This window comes from Xiphias gladius, chromosome 10 (genome assembly GCF_016859285.1).
Source record: "Xiphias gladius isolate SHS-SW01 ecotype Sanya breed wild chromosome 10, ASM1685928v1, whole genome shotgun sequence".
Classification (NCBI taxonomy): Eukaryota; Metazoa; Chordata; class Actinopteri; order Istiophoriformes; family Xiphiidae; genus Xiphias; species Xiphias gladius.
Window position 1 is genome coordinate 520,002 of NC_053409.1, and position 19,730 is coordinate 539,731.

The following is a 19,730-nucleotide window of genomic DNA, read 5'->3' on the forward strand; positions in this document are numbered from 1 at the left end:
CCTGCTGCTGTATGATGACTGTAGTTAACTGACTCAGAATAAAGGACTTTATGCATTCTACTAACAGTTGTCAATCCGAACCAAAATCAGTAAGCCATCCATGCCTCAGACCTGGATAGGTAACAAAACGACTACAAAAAGGATCTTTTTTTAAATCTATTTCCTAGCATTTCTCAATGCCAGAACCTGGCTCTGTGACATACACACACTGAATTGAAGCTAGACTATGTAATTGTTTCTAATATTTTTTAGTCGAAATATGCTCCAAAACATATCGTAATGTGGAGAGGTGATCCACACCCATTGAACAGCCTGGCAGCAGTGCAGAGATATTGCCTTCTAAAGTTTTTGAGCTAGCCTCACCCCTCTAACCAGTCAGACAAAAGCCAAGGTCAGGGGTGGGAGCTCATGGCTGTCAATCAGTACATGAACACACTTCCGGTCTACCACTCCTCTCGTATTTTATTAATAAAACATGCTCACAATTCCACTCCCATTCTCTCCTCTATGTCACCCCGAGGCACCCAGAGGTGTCACCCACATAAACAAACAATACCAGCTGCTGCTCCCCCTGTGCTCCTGCCTTCCCTCCATCTGCCTCCTCTCTTGTTGTTTACGTTATCTTTTGGTTTGCTCTGCACTTACAACAAGTGCCTTACTCAGGCCAACACATCAGTGCATTACACTACACCACTTACACTGATCCCCACACTCCATGGTTATTTCTCTTTCTTTATTTAAATACAAATAGTTTAATTATGGTTAAGTTGACTTCGCATCTCTCTTCTTTGTTGTGGCCTGCCAGCTGGTCATAACAAATTGGGGGCCTGTCCATCGGTCTGTGTAATTCCGGAAAGTTGGTTACATTTGAGTAAATTGAGTTTAAGGCAGTTGTTTGTTTGACGGTTCATATGAAAGGTGGTTTCCCGTGCATAATTGATAAATTGGCCAGGTGAGGGATTCTTCTTGTTATGTAGAAAACCTGAAATGGTATGGAGTTCACCATGTTCAGTTTGTTTTGGTAACGCATTTTTCTTGGTGCTTGTGCAGGAGACAGATTTTGTTCTGCGGCTGTGTTGTGTAGTGGCAGACTGTGGCTAAGACCGGAGAAGGTAAGAGTTGGTTCACTGGCGTGAGGTCATTGGAGAAGCGGTTCCCCTGGCAGGTGTAGCGGCGTCTACCCTTTAGTGTTTCGTCAGAGTACGATTGTAGTGTTGGGGTACGGTGGTTAGAGCTTCCCTTTTTCCCTTTCCCTTAATATTGCGAGGGAGTACTTCGGTTGCTTCTCCTGGGCAAGCAGGCTTTAAATGCATAAATGCCCATTGTCACGCCCTCGTGAAGCGTAGACGTTGGAGTTATTTCGTGAGATTTTTGGTTAGGCAGATAAAAGGGATGCTACATTTGGAGGCTGTCAGCCTTTCTTGTTTTGGAACATTATTTTCTCTTGTTCTTTCTCGTTTTTTAATTTGTGTGACAATGGTCGAGATTGTGAAAAAATTTGTTGGGACACCTAGTGCAAAGCTTTTGGATAAGTGCACAAGAGATCTATTAATAAAAATTGCAGAGCATTACAAGATTGATGTTTGTGATAAAAAGACAAAGGAGTCTTCAAAAATTCACTTTGGGTACATTTGCAGGAGTTAAAATTATTGGAGTCTGTGAAGGCTGATTCATCCTCCATGGTCTCCACTCCAAATTTAATAGTGAAGTCCTGGTGGTTTGTCTTTTAACCACTGGTTAATTATGGTTAAGTTGGCAGTGCTTCTTCCTTCTTTGTTGTGGCCTGCCAGCTGGTCATAACAAATTGGGGGCCTGTCCATCGGTCTGTGTAATTCCGGAAAGTTGGTTACATTTGAGTAAATTGAGTTTAAGGCAGTTGTTTGTTTGACGGTTCATATGAAAGGTGGTTTCCCGTGCATAATTGATAAATTGGCCAGGTGAGGGATTCTTCTTGTTATGTAGAAAACCTGAAATGGTATGGAGTTCACCATGTTCAGTTTGTTTTGGTAACGCATTTTTCTTGGTGCTTGTGCAGGAGACAGATTTTGTTCTGCGGCTGTGTTGTGTAGTGGCAGACTGTGGCTAAGACCGGAGAAGGTAAGAGTTGGTTCACTGGCGTGAGGTCATTGGAGAAGCGGTTCCCCTGGCAGGTGTAGCGGCGTCTACCCTTTAGTGTTTCGTCAGAGTACGATTGTAGTGTTGGGGTACGGTGGTTAGAGCTTCCCTTTTTCCCTTTCCCTTAATATTGCGAGGGAGTACTTCGGTTGCTTCTCCTGGGCAAGCAGGCTTTAAATGCATAAATGCCCATTGTCACGCCCTCGTGAAGCGTAGACGTTGGAGTTATTTCGTGAGATTTTTGGTTAGGCAGATAAAAGGGATGCTACATTTGGAGGCTGTCAGCCTTTCTTGTTTTGGAACATTATTTTCTCTTGTTCTTTCTCGTTTTTTAATTTGTGTGACAATGGTCGAGATTGTGAAAAAATTTGTTGGGACACCTAGTGCAAAGCTTTTGGATAAGTGCACAAGAGATCTATTAATAAAAATTGCAGAGCATTACAAGATTGATGTTTGTGATAAAAAGACAAAGGAGTCTTCAAAAATTCACTTTGGGTACATTTGCAGGAGTTAAAATTATTGGAGTCTGTGAAGGCTGATTCATCCTCCATGGTCTCCACTCCAAATTTAATAGTGAAGTCCTGGTGGTTTGTCTTTTAACCACTGGTTAATTATGGTTAAGTTGGCAGTGCTTCTTCCTTCTTTGTTGTGGCCTGTGAGCTTATCATAACATTGCCCATCCTTCCTTGCAAAAGGCTTCGAGTAAGGCTTCTCAATTACTGTGAGATTCTTGGGCCATCTTGCATGCACTGCTCTTTTGAGGTCTATCCACAGATTTTCCATTATGTTACGGTCAGGAGACTGTGAGGGCCAAGGCAAAACCTTCAGCTTGCACCTCTTGAGGTAGTCCATTGTGGATTTTGTGGTGTATTCAGGATCATTATCCTGTTGTAGAAGCTTTCCTCTTTTCCATCTTCAGCTTTTTTATAGACGGTGTGATGTTTGCTCCCAGAATTTGCTGGTATTTAATTTAATCCATTCTTCCATCTACCAGTGAAATATTCCCTGTGCTACTGGCTGCAACACAAGCCCAATGCATGATCGATCCACCTCCGTGCTTAACAGCTGGAGAGGTGTTCTCATGAAACTCTGCTCCTTTTTCTTGAAACATACCTTTGCTCATTGCGGCCAAAAAGTTCTATTTTCACTTCATCAGTCCACATGACTTATTTCCAAAATGCATCAGGCTTGTTTAGATGTTCTTTTGCAAACGTCTGATGCAGAATTTTGTGGTGAGGACGTAGGAAAGGTTTTCTTCTGATGACTCTTCCATGAAAGTCTGGTTTATGAAGGTGGTGCTGCACAGTAAAAAGTGCACCACCACTCCACAGTCTGCTATATCTTTTGCAGGTCTTTTGCAGTGAAGCAGGAGTTTTTAAGATGGTAAACTTGATGTTGATGTTTGGTTGTTGATGTCCCCATTGTTGGGCATGTAACACCTGGAGGGCCTGATGATTTGAGTGACTTGAAATTAGTCCCTAGATTTAATGAAAGAGATCTGGAAAGATTTTTCTCCATGTTTGGGCATCTGGCAGGTGCTAGAGGGTGGCCTGACTATACTTGCTCTCTGATCTTGGAGTGTGTGTTAACAGTAAGGAAGCGTATTCTTCATTGAGTAGTATAGATTATTGGAAATACTCCCTGGTAAATCTCCTGTTATTAAAGCCAATGAGCTTGTTCCTCAGGTAAATCACCAGTGTTTTAGGAGTTGGAAACATGATGATGAATAATACCTGGAATTTGCACCTGACTGGTCCACTCATTTTGATCGTTGGTGTTCTACACCTGAGGTTCAGTCTTATGGAAATTTGCTTGTACTCATCATTTTGGAACAATTTAAAAACTTTTAATTGGAGTGCATAGGCTGCCGTACTGCCTGATGATTATGTCTTGACCCATCGTGGGAATAATTGGCACATCCCCAGAGAAAATTTATCTGGGGGTGTGTATGCGACTGGTGGTCAGGTGAGACAGGCAGGACCAGAGCAAAAAAACTCCCGTGGTGTGCGTGATCCAGGTAAGGTCTGTTATTTTTTTTCACAAGGGATGTCACTGGAAGAATGACTGTTTATGCTTTAAAGTCCAGATCTAAGCAAAATGGCACAGGGAGTCCTAAACTGGTTATATGTGTTGCGGCAGCGGCTGGGTAGCAGTCAGTGTGGCCAAACTGTGAGGGAAAGGCTCAGGTGTCTAAGCTGGAGCTGGAGTCTTATTTGCCATTTATCACTAAAGGTTGTGTGTCTTTGGTTTGAAGTCGAAGGAAAGTGCACATGAAAATATTGTGTGAAAGAGGCGCTTTTTGATTAATTCATTGTAACATCTGTGTTACTGTTTTCTGATGAGAATTTTGCAGATTTGTTAATACCTGTACACGGCATGGGTTAAAAGTTTTGAGTTTCCTGATGTGTTTGGGGCCTATGCTGTGACACAGGCAATTGCCCAGGCACGTGTAGATGATAAGAAGTGCACAGAGGATGAGGATGTTCTGCAGCATACCAATGGTACCGTGACAAGTCTGGTGGACAGCCTGTGCCCTTCAGGGGAGGTTTCTTCATGCAGAATGAGGTGTTAATGAGAAAGTTGGTGGCTCAGGGAGAGCATTTTGTGTGTGATCTCATTTATCAAGTTGGTGTCCCCTCTAGGTTTCATAGTGTGGTTTTGCAAGTTACCCAGGATGAATCTAGCCACCTGGGGGTCAGGAAGATGTATGACTGCATCTTGAGGTTTGTGGCACAACCACTCCACAGTCTGCTATATCTATATCCTGAAGGTCTTTTGCAGTATTTCCCTTTCTAGCAATCCTACGAGCAGTCTTCTCTGAAAGGTTTCTTTTCCTTCCAGACCTCAACTTGACCTCCACCGTTCCAGTTAATTACTATTTCTTACTTACATTGCAACCTGAAGAAACAGTTACCTGAAAACACCTTTCTAGCTTTTAAGAGGAGCCCATGGCTGCTGATTGTTTGAACAAAGTTTGAGGAGTCAAAGTATATATAAAGCTTTGAAACTTGCATGACTTGGCCCTCCCTAACAATGACTGTGAACAAGCCATAGCTCTGACAAGCTAATTAAGGTCTGAGACCTTGGTAAAAGTTATCTGAGAGATGTATGCTGTTTGTATTTGTACGGTGCTTCCCTCCTTTTTTTTCACTCTAAAATTGTAAAAAAAACAAAAAAAACAAAAAAACACTAATTTTGCCTAAATTATTGAAAAGAAAAGAATGCTTCATCTTTAACTTGAGCAGGTTGTCTTCTACACGCTTAACTATTCATAGTAAACAGAAATTTTGACCAGGGGTGCCGTCTGTGTTTTCATGCCACTGTGTTAGTGTGTGTATACATATATATATATATATAAATATATATATATATATATATATATAGTAGAGAGGTTTATTTGGCTGGTGCTTGTGTGTTGTGTGACTCACCTTCTTCTCCTGAGGATGCTTCTATACCTTCTACTGGTGCTGTCTGCATTGGGAAGCAGACCAAGTCAACAGTTTATCCAGCATGGCTGGATAAGCAGATTCTCTTTCTGAAAAATGTGTAAAGGAAAAGCTGAAAAAAATATCAAAATGTGTGTTTTCCATTTCATCCGTCATTTGCAGCAGTTGATAGAGGAGCAGAAAGGTGACTCCTCCCGGCACTTCTTCCTCTGGTGGGCTCTCCTTTTCATGCCAAATTTGCAGGTCCTTATGCTCTTAGACAGGTTTCTGATCAGAATTATGATTTCTTTTCCCAATCGCAAGAGAAAATCATTACTTTATCATGTGAATCTATTGAAGCCTTATTATTCATCTTCTTTTGTGTCTAGTTCTACAGGGGAAGGAAAGTCAGTGGCAGTGGCAGGCCCAGTGGGAGATCTATACCCTACATCTTTGCTGGCAGAGGGTATAAAAGAGGATATGAATGTCCCTGATGACTGCATCATGCAAGGCAGACTCAAGAACCTGGAGTCTCTCAGTAAATTGAACATGTTGCTGGATCATTTGTCTGAGTCTAGGATGATGAAGCTGAGTAAAGTGATATTGTCATTCCCTTCCTTGCTTTCAGACATTCCTTCTCATATTCAGTTAATGAAACATGACATTGACGTAGGCGGTGCTCAGCCCATTCCGCAATGCTTTTACTGTGTTTCAGCTGGAATCAGAAGTGAATTTCATGTTAGAACACAACATTGCAGTTCTTTCATGTTCAAGTTGGGCCTCACCATGTTTGTTAGTGACTAAACCAGACCACACCTTTAGGCCATGCGCTGACTTTCGCAAAGTTAACAAGATCACCAAACCAGACTCCTTTCTGTTACCTCGAATGGATGATTGTGTAGATCAAGATGGTTCTGCAAAATATCTAAGTAAATTTGACCTTTTGAAGGATTATTGGCAAGTGCCCTTGTCCAAATGTGCTTAGGAAGTTGCTTCATTCATAATATCCTGCCTTTACTCATACACAGTGATGCTGTTTGGTCTATGAAATGCACCTGCCACTTTTCAGAGATTGATAAAATTGAGTGGTTGCTGGTTTGGAAGGCTCTGGTGTATATTTGGCTGATGTTGTCATCTACAGCAACACACGAGACAGCAATTTACAACGCGTCCAAGCACTGTTTGACTGACTTGCATGGGCCAATCTGACAGTAAATCTGGCCAAGTCTGAGTTCGCAAGGGCTACTGTGACTTACTTAGGTAAGGTAGTTGGCTTGGGGGAGGTCTGTCCTGTGAGAGCCTCAAACCACTTAAAAGAACTTGTGCATTTCTTGGGCATGGTAGGTTATTATGTAAAGTTTTGTGGAAACTTTTCTTCTGTGGTTGCACCTCTAATAAACCTTCTCAAGGTAAAGTTTGAATGGTCACCACTGTTTCACTGACATTTGCAGATGTCAATGCCCTGAGTTCCTCTGCCCTTGTTTTGGCTGCTCCCTGTATGGGAGGCCATTTAAGTTGCAGGTTGATGCTAGAAAACTAGGCACTGGAGCAGTACTGTTGCAGACTGCTGACGATGGAGTTGACAATCCGGTCAGTTTCCTTTCCCAAAAGTTCAATTCTTGCCAGTTTAATTATTCCATTGTGGAGAAAGAAGAATTAGCGTTAACCCTCTGGGGTCAAAGGGCATTTTAAAGGTACTTGCATATAACATGATACCCAAGTGCTTTATAACAAAAGTTTGTAGAAAAATCTCAGTTCCATGTGCAAAGAGGCACCCATTTGTCCTAGAGCGCTATGTAAAGTGATAATTTGGCTCTAAAGCTGAAAAGTTGAGGTCTGAAATTTTGAAATTCTTCAAATCTCTTAAGAAAACATACCTATACTCGTGGATGAATTGTTTTGGTGCTTGAAATGGGTTTATCAAAATCTTCACAAAAGTAGTGGAATATATGAATAAAATAGTAGATAAATAAATGAAATTTTGTAATATCGTTTTTGGAGTAGAAATGTTGTCTGTCACTCTATTTTCATCAAATGTTAGAGGGACTGAGATAAAATAGGACTGAATAATGACTTCATACCACATATCATGTATTGTACTCAGTAACTGGTGTGGGACAGGGGATTGATACCTTTGTCCAGGAGCCATCTTGTTGTTTCACCCTCTCCCCTGCAAAGTTTTTCCAGAGTGAGCTGTGTAAATTGTAGAGCAGACTGATACTTCCCTTCTTTCCATCCATTTTACATAGACAAAGGGGCCATCCCAGATTCTTGTTATGGAGCCCCTGTCTGATTTTTTTGTGAGGGTGTTCATATCTGTCTGAGGGCAGTTCTTGTGGTTCTCCCTGTCAGTCCCACTGGCAGCAAACCTGCAAACATGATGGAGCATGGGACTAGAATAAAATTGTCCAAATAAATGTGGTAGCCTGTACCAAGGAAACCTGGTTTCACAAGGGACATTACAACATCATAGGACAGGCCATGTCTGGAAGGAATATCACTTTTGCCAGTGTAAATTAAAAAGTCCACTCTGTAGCCATTAATTGAATCAGCCAACACAAAGAACTTGAATTCCCACTTCCTTGGTTTTGCTTTCATATTCTGGGTCATCCCAGTTTTAGCCTTGGAGACAACCATTCTTTCATCCACAGCCAGGTCTCTGTGGGGATGATAAAATGACTTGCATGTATTCTTGATTTTTTTTTTACTTGGAAGAGTTTGTCATGGTGGACCTTGCCCTTTTCTCTGTCATTATGAAAATACTCATCCGGGGTGATAAGATGAAGGTGCCAAGATATTGTTCTGTATCTGTCCTGTGGCATGATCTGTGACAGAAGGGCAAAGAAAAAAGGGGGTTCTGCCTCCAGTAATTTGCAATACTGTCAAGTTTTACCAAGCCCATGTACAGAAGCAGCCCAATGTACCCCCCTATATCCAAGTCTGTCCATTTGTATTTCTTTCCCTGTGATATATTTTCAGCAGGTGGTTTGTTTGTGTTTCGACACAGTGCTTACACAATTTGTACAAGGAAGAAAAGTTTGAGTAGGTCAAGGGGTGTATATCTGGAGGTGGAGCTGAGCTGTGCCCATGTTGTGCTGGTTGAAACCTGGAGACAGGGGGAGCAGTGTCCAGGTCTTTGTCTGGCTTCCAAGACAGAGGATCTGGCTGCTGTGTAGTTGGGGGCACAGGTGCTTGGGGTGCTGTTGGCTGTGCCGAGGTAGATCTTGATCTGGTGGCGGGCAGAGAAGGAGGTTATGGCTGCTGAGTATGTGGTCCACTGGGCCCACTGTGGTCCACACACCATTCAGAGCCAGGACATTAAACAACATTAAAAACTGGTTTTAATGTTGTGGCTGATTGGTGTATGTGGGTTTCTTAAGCTAAGTGGCAGTACACACAGGTAAAACATTCTCTTACAATAACACAAACAACATATTATTATTCTCCTACAGATTGAACATTACTTACATTCATATGGACACACACAGAAATGCATAAATTAAAAGTACCATGTTGCTAAGTTGCTATATTGTCCAACTAGATGAATACTGGGCTCACCACCGCTCTGCCGACTGGGAGAAGCTGAATAATATGATAAATTAAGTCTCTTTGGGAGTACCTGCCACTCGCACACATCAGGAGGCTGATCCATCTTCTGAACTGTAGCAGCGGCCAGGGCCAATACTTCAGTAGCAGGTGGACTTCGATAGAATTTAGCTCTTATGTCTCTGCTGACTACTGGATGCTAATGGAAGTGGAGCAGCACTCCTAACAGTGCAGGGCCCAGAGTTGGGTCTAGTAGAAAATAGTGGTTCAGAAAGTACCTTTGGTACTCACAGGAGCAGTTAAAAACCATTCTGACTTTGTTTTTACAGAGCACTACATGGTTTGGAAGGAACTGAGATTTGGTGGAGGTCTACACTTCTTTTGGGCGTAACTTAACTTCCTAGCCAGCCTCCTCCACCTTCTGGATCTTCCTAATATGGTTGTCAGCAATGCTAGCTTCCTCTCTCATCTTGTGCTATGTGGCCCTGAGAAGCACCGTTACGTCCTGCCAAATAGTTCTCAGTGCGAGAACTTCATCCTTTTGATCCATGCCCAGAAACTTCCCTGCTGGTAAAAGAACAATTGTCTTTTCTGAACGATTATTGAGGATGGCAAAGGTGTCCCGCGATCTATGTAACCCTTAGCAACCTGGATAGCACTTAGCAGCTCCAGGTGGTCCAACAGGATATGGTATTTGTAGTCCTCAGGCAGATGAATGTGTGGTCCAAGCAGCCTATCCAACCCTTTCTAGAGCAGTGCAAATTCACTGTCCCTGCCGGAGCAGAAAGTCACAAGTTTATGTCTGGGTACACCAAGAAGATACAAACGCATCTCTATCATATTAGGCTTTGAACTCTCTGCAGGTGTGACCACAGGTGCTGGTGAAGGAGAATATCCAGGAGAGGAAGGTGGTGGTATGTAATATGGTAATATGGTATTTTTACAAAAATATAGCCTTAACTGTTTAGGAATTACATACCTAGTGCCTCACTTTCAGAGGCTCCAAAGTAATTGGACAATTGACTGACAACCAGTTTCGTGAACAGGTGTGGCCTGTTCCCTCAAGTTTTCAAGAAAAATTAATCAGATAAAAAGTCTGGAGTTAATTCCAACTGTTGAATTTGCATTTAGGGGCTGTTCATGGGAACGCTCAATATGCTGTCCAAAGAGGATTCGATGCAAATGAAGGCCATCAATAGGCTGAAAAAACAAAACAAACGTATCAGACAGATAGCAGATACTTTAGGAGAGGCCAAATCAACAAACTGGTCCATTATTTAAAAGAAAGAACTGGTTAGCTCAACAACACCAAAAGGCCTGGAAGATCACAGAGGACAACTAAAGTGGATGATCACAGAATTCTTTCCTTGGTGAAGAAAAACTCCTTCACAACATCTGGCCAGGTCAGGAACACTCTGGAGGAGGAAGGTGTATCATTGTGAAAGTCTACTGTCAAGAGACGCCTTCATGAATGTAAATACTGAGGGCGTTTAGCATAAGGTGCAAACCACTGGTAACACTCAAGAACAGAAAAGGCCAGATTAGACTTTGCCAGAGAACTTCTAAAAAAGCCTGCCCAGTTCTGGAAGAAGATTCTTTGGACAGATGAAACCAAGATTAACTTGCACCAGAATGATGGGAAGGGAAGAGTATGGAGAAGGATACCACATCATCTGTCAGATATGGCAGTGTTATGGCATGGGGCATGTAGTGGTCTGCCAGTGGAACTGGGTCATTGGTGTTTATTGAGGATGTAATTGCTGATAGAAGTAGCAGGATGAAAAGTGTATAGTTCTACACTATCCTCTGAGATTCAGCCAAATGCTGCAAAACTGATAGGACAGTGCTTCACTGTACAAATGGGTAATGACCCAAAACATACTGTGAAACCAGCCCAAGAGCTTCTCAAGGCAAACGGAAATGGAACATTCTTCAACAGCCAAGTCAGTCACCTGACCTCAACCCAGCTGAGCAGGCTTTTCACTTACTGAAGACAAAACTGAGGGTAGAAAGACCCACAAACAAGCAGCAACTGAAGGTGGCTGCAGTAACAGTCTGGCAAAGCATCAAGGGAGGAAACTCATCCAAGTGTTAAAAAATAATCCTTATATTTATAATTATTTTTGTTTGTCCAATTACTTTTAAGCCTTTGAAAATATGGTCTATATAAAAATGGTTGTAATTCCTTAACAGTTAATGTGATATTTTTGTTAAACCCCAGACTAGTCATGTGTATTTTATTTCTTGCTTCATTGAGTTGTTTTCATTTAGGCATATAAAATATTCCATACATAGTTACATTACTGTAAATTATTTATACATTTTTCGTACATCCACAGTGTTAATCTTGTTATTCCCAGACTTGTTTTATATTCCTGCGACCAGTTTACTAGATATTTTCTTTAATTATTTTTTTATTTCCACTGTAATATTTTATATGTGCTTCAAACTTCCCTTAAGATTACTGTGCTTGGGTAATCATGATTTTATCACCTAGATAGAAATTATAATAATCAGTTACATCATAAGTGAATGAAGAATATCATGAATACTATATAATTGCCCATTATTACTACAGTTGTTTTGTTCTATCTTATCTTGTCATTTCAAGTGCAGTGAATTATAAAATAATTACTTCATCATTTGATTGTATAATTTTCATACCATTTATATATATATATATATATATATATATATACACACACACATACATACACACACTACATCATACTCCCTGCCTTCAGTGCCAGCTTTTCTTTCCTTTCGCAGCTCTTATTGACAGTGAGGGCAGTTTGATGAGGCAAGACCAGATGAGGCAAGATGACCTTGATGTGACAATGATAAAATAAATCAAAATGTTAAAAAGATACTTAAAAATTTGAGTTCCAAAGTTTGGCTATTTTATCAAATTTTTGACAAGGGTATAATTTCCATTGCCAGTGGAAATTACTTATTCCATGTAAGAATTATGGAGGCCACTGTGCTCCAGGGGAACCTTCAATGCAGCAGCAATTTTTTGTAGATGTCAGATCTGTTCCTCAACACAATCCCTTCTCTGAGCTCTGCAGGCGGTTCCTTTGACCTGATGGCTTGGTTTTTGCTCTGATCTGCATTATCAGCTGTGAGTCCTTATATAGACAGGTGTGTGCCCTTCCAAATCATGTCCAATCAGTTGAATTTAACAGAGGTGAACGCCAATCAAGGTGCAGCAACACCTCAAAGATAAGCCAAAGAAAACAGAGGCACCTGAGCTAAATTTTAAGTGTCATAGAAAAGGGTCAATGTGATATTTCAGTTTTTCCTTTTTAATAAAGTTCTTAAATTCTGTTTTTGCTCTGTCATTACGCGATTGTAGTTTATTAGATGGTGATGATGATGTGAAGATGATGAAGGAGACTCCGCTGATATCGTCTTGATTGCATATAAAGGTTTATTACAAAGAAGTACAGCGTCCAATCAAGCATCTGCAGATCTGCTCATGAGAGGGTGTGAAGCCAATGAACCACTCTGAAAATCAGCCTCGACAACCGACTCTTAAATAAGGCAGTTGTTTTCCTGAAAAACATCACTAACATGTGGCTTTAAGTCCAAAGCATTTCCTCACTTTTCAGATTGCAAGGCCTCCTCTGAGAACCTTTGACCTAGGGCCTTTGTTTAAACACATGACTTCAGCTCTACGTATGTAACCATACACCTTATTTCCCCCCTTTGAGGCTTGCAGAGCCTCAAAAAAAGAAAAGAATTACACATGCATGTTTATAAATGTACCAAGGATGACAAGTTCCTCCTGTACTGCTTGCTGCAGCTTAACCTTAGCAAGAAAACAAATTTGTGGAGTTTGAGAGCAAAAACCTGTCAAGCAGCTTCCTTTCTTACAAGTTCCATCAATCAATCAAGACAGGAAATTCTTCTCACGGTCCTTGCTGCCTTTAAGCGACCACATATAGTACTCCAAGCCAATTGAAAAAGAAGGATTTGTGAAAAATGTATAGAGATTTGTTTTAAGCAAATGCATATAGAAACCTTAGAAAGTAAAACTAAATATTATGGACATATTATGGACATTTAACTAAATAAATGTCCAAATTCAGGCTGGTCGTCCCATCTGACCCTCCAATGGACCTTTCCCTGCCAAGCACCAATCTCCCTAAGCACCGAAAAAAGGAGGTCCCAGTGTATTTACATACTGACCGAGAACAACATTCTTAAAGCAATTAAAGTGAAAAAAATTCCAAGTAAAGCAAGATATCATTTTGACTCACTAGCATATAAATGTCCACCTTCGAATATTATCAATATCACAGATTACATCTAACACTGTAGAATGTATATATATAAGAGAAGACATAAGAAGGTATCACACTGCAGCTCCTCAGCAGCATCGACTCTTGTTGTAGTGTTGGTGGTGTTTTGAGTCCAGACATTTTATTTCCACAGTGTCCTTGTTCAGGGCCCTTCATCCATTTTCACTGTTCTTGTTTTGAGTGTTTGAGAACATCGGGGTCCCTGAACAGTCAGCCACCGTCACAGTGGTTTTCCCCAATACCATTCTAGGAGAAAAGAAAGAAAACCCCAACCAGTATCTTGCAAAAATAAAAAAGCATCAGATGCAGATTATCACATTATAATGAGATGTGAAATTCACAGTATCACACTTTCACATTATCCCAAGTTAACATTCACATTTCCATTTGCCCCCTTTGATTATACCACTCTATAGTAAGAGACCACAAAATAACTAAATAATATCAAGAACAAATGCATAAAGTATAATGAGAATATATATTCAAAAAGGATATTTCCCAATCAATTTGCATTCTACCACCAGTTCCTCATCTTCTTCATCTGGGTCAGTCTTATGTAGTAGTGGCATCTGACATGTCACCTAGTTTCTCTCTTCTGTAATGCTTGGTAGGATTCAGTCATGTCGTCTGGTGTCCGGTCAAGGTCATCAAGGTCTTTGGTCATGTCTGACAGAATCCTCTGGGTTGTTACAGATGAATTTACATCAGTCTTGTCCACTATTGATTCCCTTTTCTCAGATTTCTTACTACTACTGTTCAGGCTAACCTCTATTCGCAACATATGCTTTTGAATCCCATTAACAAATTCCCTAGGTTTCAAAAGTGTCATAACAGGCGTCTTTGTCCTGTTTACAAGCTCAGTCAATGTTTTATTTGTGGCTGCCCCTGTCACAACCTTACTTGTAGAATTTCCCAAAGTAAGAGACGCATGAGTCATCACCATCATTGTTGTAGTATTTATCCCTGTCTGAGTCGTATCTAAAGTAACAACTGGAGTTGTTATATTAACACTCTTAGTTGCTTCCAGATCTAAAGTAGTATGTGTCATCTGTCCAATATATAACCCCAAAGTAGTTGCTGTGGTGAGTCGCTCCTGAACTTTTCTGACAACTGTGGATACTTGAACAGGAATAAAACTTATCACAAGTTTCACTTTACGAGTTTGATATCCCTCTAACCAATAGTTTCGAAATGATACAAATTTTAAATGTGGTTCAAAATAAGTGCATTTATATTCCCCTTGGTCTTCCCAAGTAGCATTGCTCAAGACAAGCCAACAATCACCCTCCATTTTCATCCACCTCATGTTATTGGACAACACATTCTTCCTTCAATCACGAGGCACAATGCCAACATCAGGTCCTACTAACACTACATCTTCACCGTGACTATTTTTCCACTTAGGACCAACTCATGACCAACTCATGGGTTGTCATACGCAGATCATGCAGCTCACTCGAGCGACACACCATTAACGCCAGCAGAAGCGCCGCAATCCAATTTAGACCTGTGTGTTGGCAAATTTTAACGATTCGGTTTTTCAAAAACGCCATTCATTTTTTCGCAAATTCCTTGGCTTTGTGGCTGATAAACTGCTCGTAGATGCTGCCTTGGCAGCTTCATTGGCCGCTTTATTGCTCTGTGTGACTCTGGACAAATCCGCTTTATGTGCTGCGCATTTAGCTATCGCGATTCCTCTAGGCTTCATCATAGCATGCAAAAGTTTCATTATCTGAGCATATTGTTGTATCTGGAAACCATCTGTTTTCTTGAAGCCCTGGTTCTTCCATACCGATCCAAACAAATGACACATATTATATGCATATGCAGAATTGTCACTCGTTTACCTTCTGCCAACAGACACGCTTCAGTCAGCCCCACAAGTTCAGCAAGATGTACAGACGCAGGCTGTGGTATTACTTCAGCCTTTTCAACAACAAATCCAGTTCCCTGGGCTTTTACCACTGCATAGTCAGCACTCATTTTATCTCCTACACGATAGCAGGATCCATCAGTCCAAAACTCCAGGTCTGGCTCACGCAACGGGAGAGCTTGCAAATCTGACCTGAGCCTTGAGTATTTCTCTGCTTCTTGTACACAATCATGTGGTTCAGCATCCTCTGGAGTTGGCAAATTCTCAGCTGGATTTACCATGGCACACCTCGCTAGGATAACATCTTCCTGCTCTAGGAGCCTATGATAGTCTCTGAGTCTAGGCATAGTCAATGTGTATTTGCATTAGTTCAAAAGATTCCTGAGACTATGATGGGTATTGTCACCGGATAACCCATCATAACAGATGATGCTTTGTCATACATTAAAGAAACTCCCACCATTGCTCTGTAACTTAATGGTAACCCCATCTTTACTTCTGAATATCCAGTGGAATAGTAGGATATGGGTTGCGGACTTGTCCCCATACCTATCGGCTGACAAAGAACTGCACATGCATATTTACCCCCAGTGGAAGTAGACACATACAACAAAAAGTTCTTAGAGTGGTCCCTGTTAGGCTAGCAAAATCATCTACCCATGCTGAAGAATAAACAGCAATACCAAGAAATGTCATAATGTCTCTGTTCTGGGCTTTGGAGCCTTACGAATGGCTTCTAAATGACTGTCAGAAACACTTCTGTGTAGTAGAAGTATTTGGGTTATTGTTTGACCCAAATAAACTACCTTCTCCTGACAATACTGCTTCTTTGTCTCCTGACAAAGAAGCCTTATGTCCATTTTCTGCCAGTATCTGTAGCAACTTAATTGAATCCTTGTGACATGTTTCCTTATCCAGTGAACAGATGATTATATCATCCACATACTGAACAACAGTCCTTGTCAGTATCTGATCTATTTCTTCCAAATCATCCTTCAATACTTTATTAAAAATGTGAGGACTATCTTTAAACCCTTGTGGCAATCTCTTGTAGTCTTGTAGTCTCTTGTAGAACTGTCCTTTGTATGTGAATCCAAATAAACCTTGACTTTCTATACCAAGCGGAACACTGAAAAATGTCCCACACAGATCTAACACCGTGAAATGTGTAGCCTCTGAAGGGATTTGGGCCAACAAAGTATGCGGACTCGGCATGTCTGCTGGAAAATCAGCCACCACTTCATTCACTACTCTTAAATCATGTACCAAGCGATAAGAGCCATCTGGTTTCTTCACGAGCAATAGAGGTGTATTGCTCTGAGGATTCTGGGTTATCTTCAAAACATCTGCCTTCAAAAGTCCTTCAATTTGTGGTTCAATCCCTCGGACTGCCTCTTCTCTCAGTGGATACTGGGTTTTCCAAAGTGGTTTGGTTCCTGGTCGGAGTTCGACTTTCACTGGTTGGGCTGACTTCACAAGTCCTACGTCAGTACTATGTCGAGACCACAAATACTCTGGAACTTGTCGCAGCATCTCCTCTCTCATAGAGTCTGAGTCCATCTTGACACTAAAAATTGACACGTGTCATCTGCACCATCTGTGGTTGTCCCTGTCCTTGAGCAAAGATCATAATCTTAATAAACCGCCGATCTTCACTCCTCCAGAGGGCAAATTTCCCCATTACCGGAGTAAAAACTGCTTCCTCTGCTTCTGCCATCATTTCTGCTATGTGTTTCTGTTTATATTCTTCACATATCATCAAAGTCAAAGTGTACAATGAAATGGATACTCTGGAAGCTTTGCCTCAGGCATGTTTGCTACAATAAACTTCTCCCACAGTTTGACTGGCTCCAGAAGATTCGGACTAAGATTTCCAATCCAAAACACAGAAGAAGCTTCTGTCTCCGTTGTCATCAATAGTTGGCGACAAATATCTGTTGGCACGTCCACCAGACAGCCATCCGGGGTACACCTTATTGTACAGTTCAATCTGCACAAAGCATCTCTTCCCAAAAGTGTGATGGGTGTGTGTTCTGACACCAATATTGGTATTGTAGTCTTCTAGTTTTTATAGCAGCGTTCAATAGGTTCCGTGAGAGGAATCAGCTGCTTCACTCCCTCAAACCTGATTGTCCGTATCAATTGACCAGACATGGGGAGATGTATAGCGTCTTCAGGCCAAACACAGGTGAAAGCAGCTCTGCAATCCGCCATCACTTCCAGTGGTCAGTCATTCACTTTCACCACTATTGTTGGATCTTGCGCCGGCCCTAACACTACCAGCTGACACCCCCCTCTCGCGTCCTCTGGGCACCCCTAGAATCCAAGCTCCAGGCCCCTGTAAGGGTTCAGCCGTCCCTGGAATAGCCTTGATTTGCCCCTGAATCCTCCTCTGAAGTTTCCCCTAGTGTTTCCTCTGAAACCTCCTGGCCTGTTAACCTCACGAGCAAAGGGTCCGAACTTTCCGCAATTATAACATGCTTCTGAAGGCTGTTGAGATTTTAAATTAAAATTTCCTCTTCTTCCTCTTCCTAAATTTCCTCGACCTCTTCCTCTTCATATCTGTGGTTGACCAAATACTGGTTGTGGATAGGAAGCAATGGGAGCAACAGATGACTGCTGGGTTGGCTGAAACTGGATCTGGTCCGACTGCAGTTGTGGTGATGGTTGATTTGGTGGAGGTTGACTCTGAATAACCAAAGCCTGCTTCTTTTCCTTCTTCTTATTATCCACCAGCTGTATTTGATTGAGTTTTCTGAGAATCTCTTGGTCCTGTTCTTTCTGGTCATACTCCTTCTTCCGATATAGTCCCACTTGATGTGCTATATGATCCATGTAGACACCCTTTGCAATGCTTCAAAGACCAACCACCTCTGCCAGTTTGCTTCTCACTGGTAGGGGAGACCCCTTCTGTATTTTCACTCGCAAAATTGATTGCTACATCTGATTCAAGTCCGGGTCATTTCCTGTGACATTTCTCCACATTTGATGGGCCCTTGACACATAAGCCCTTGGGTTCTCTTCCTGTCCCAGTGGTTCAATAAGAATATTATCAGGATGTTCATTTGTTGGAAATGTATCTCTCAGCGCTCTCCAAACAAGACCTCTATTTGCAGCAAACAACTCTGGATCATTCACAGAATTTCCAACATATAGATTGAGTCCCGCTTTCTGTAAAATCTCTTCCATAGCTGGGACCCCAAGGAGGTTAGCCAAAAGTCTCTTAATATCTCCCATGGCAGACTGTGTTCCCAAAATAATCTCTTCCAACTTTGAAATCCAAGGATGCGCTCCATCTTGAAGAGTAGGTAACTTCTCAAGTATATCTGACATATCTGTATTCTGCCAAGGCTTATACTCCAGATTCTGTCCTCGAATGACCACTGGACACATCTTATCTGGTGACTTTCCCCTTCTTGGGCGTAATGAATATTTCATAGTGTCCGACCTTTTAGAGTCTTTCTTCCATAACTCTTTCTTCGCTATCTGCAATTCCTGTAATTCATTCTCCAGTGCTTCTAGACTACTAGACATTCATCGATATTTTCCTCGACCTCTCTTAAAGCCTGCCATCTGTCTTCTCCATATCTGGTACTGGATGCCCTCGGGAAAAATCCTTTCAAAGACGATGAACCCTTGCTCTCCGAATCTCCATCGCTGTTTCCATTCTCACTTTCATTGAAGCTGTCATCTCCTCTGTCCTTTTTCCTCCACATTTCGACTCCTCTTCTTTCCACTTTAGCCAGTATCCGTCTGACTGCTGGGTCATATCCACCCATAATTTCATCCGAATCACTCTGATCATCATCTCCAAATTCCATCATCTTGATCCTTAGTCCACCCTTAGTTTCCAAACGAGCCATTTTCTTTTTACGTTTGGTGCTTGGATACATCTTTATGGTTGTTTCTGCAATGTGATAGTTACCCTCCTGACTGATCACTGGAAGTTGGGGATAAATCTCCTCAAACTTCACCTCCTTCTCATAAAGTGGGGGTTTCTTTATTGGGGCTGTATGTGAGAATGATGTATTAGTTTCTGCCATTAATTTTTCTGTTGCCTTTGCATTCTTTTCTATTTCTTCTGCGCCTTTCTCCCTCTTATCTTTTGCAGCTTCCAATAATTTATGTCCCTCATTTTCAAACAACTGGAGAATGCCAAGCTCTGTTTGTCTTTTTTCTTTGCGTTTCTGTCCCTTTTTACCTTTCTTCTGATCCGCCTTATATGTGGATATAAGCACCTGCACAGCTGAAACACCGCTGACACACACACACACACACACCAAGTGCGGAACAAATAAAGGCACAGAGCAGATTACACAAAGCAAAAGCTCACAACGAACTCAATCATCATCCAAATTTCTCAAAGTTACCTCATTCATACTTTTCCCCACTAAATGCTCATTTTTGCCGCTCACTTTTCTCTTTTTCCTAAATGAATGCTACCTTCATGAGATGCTTCCATTTCAA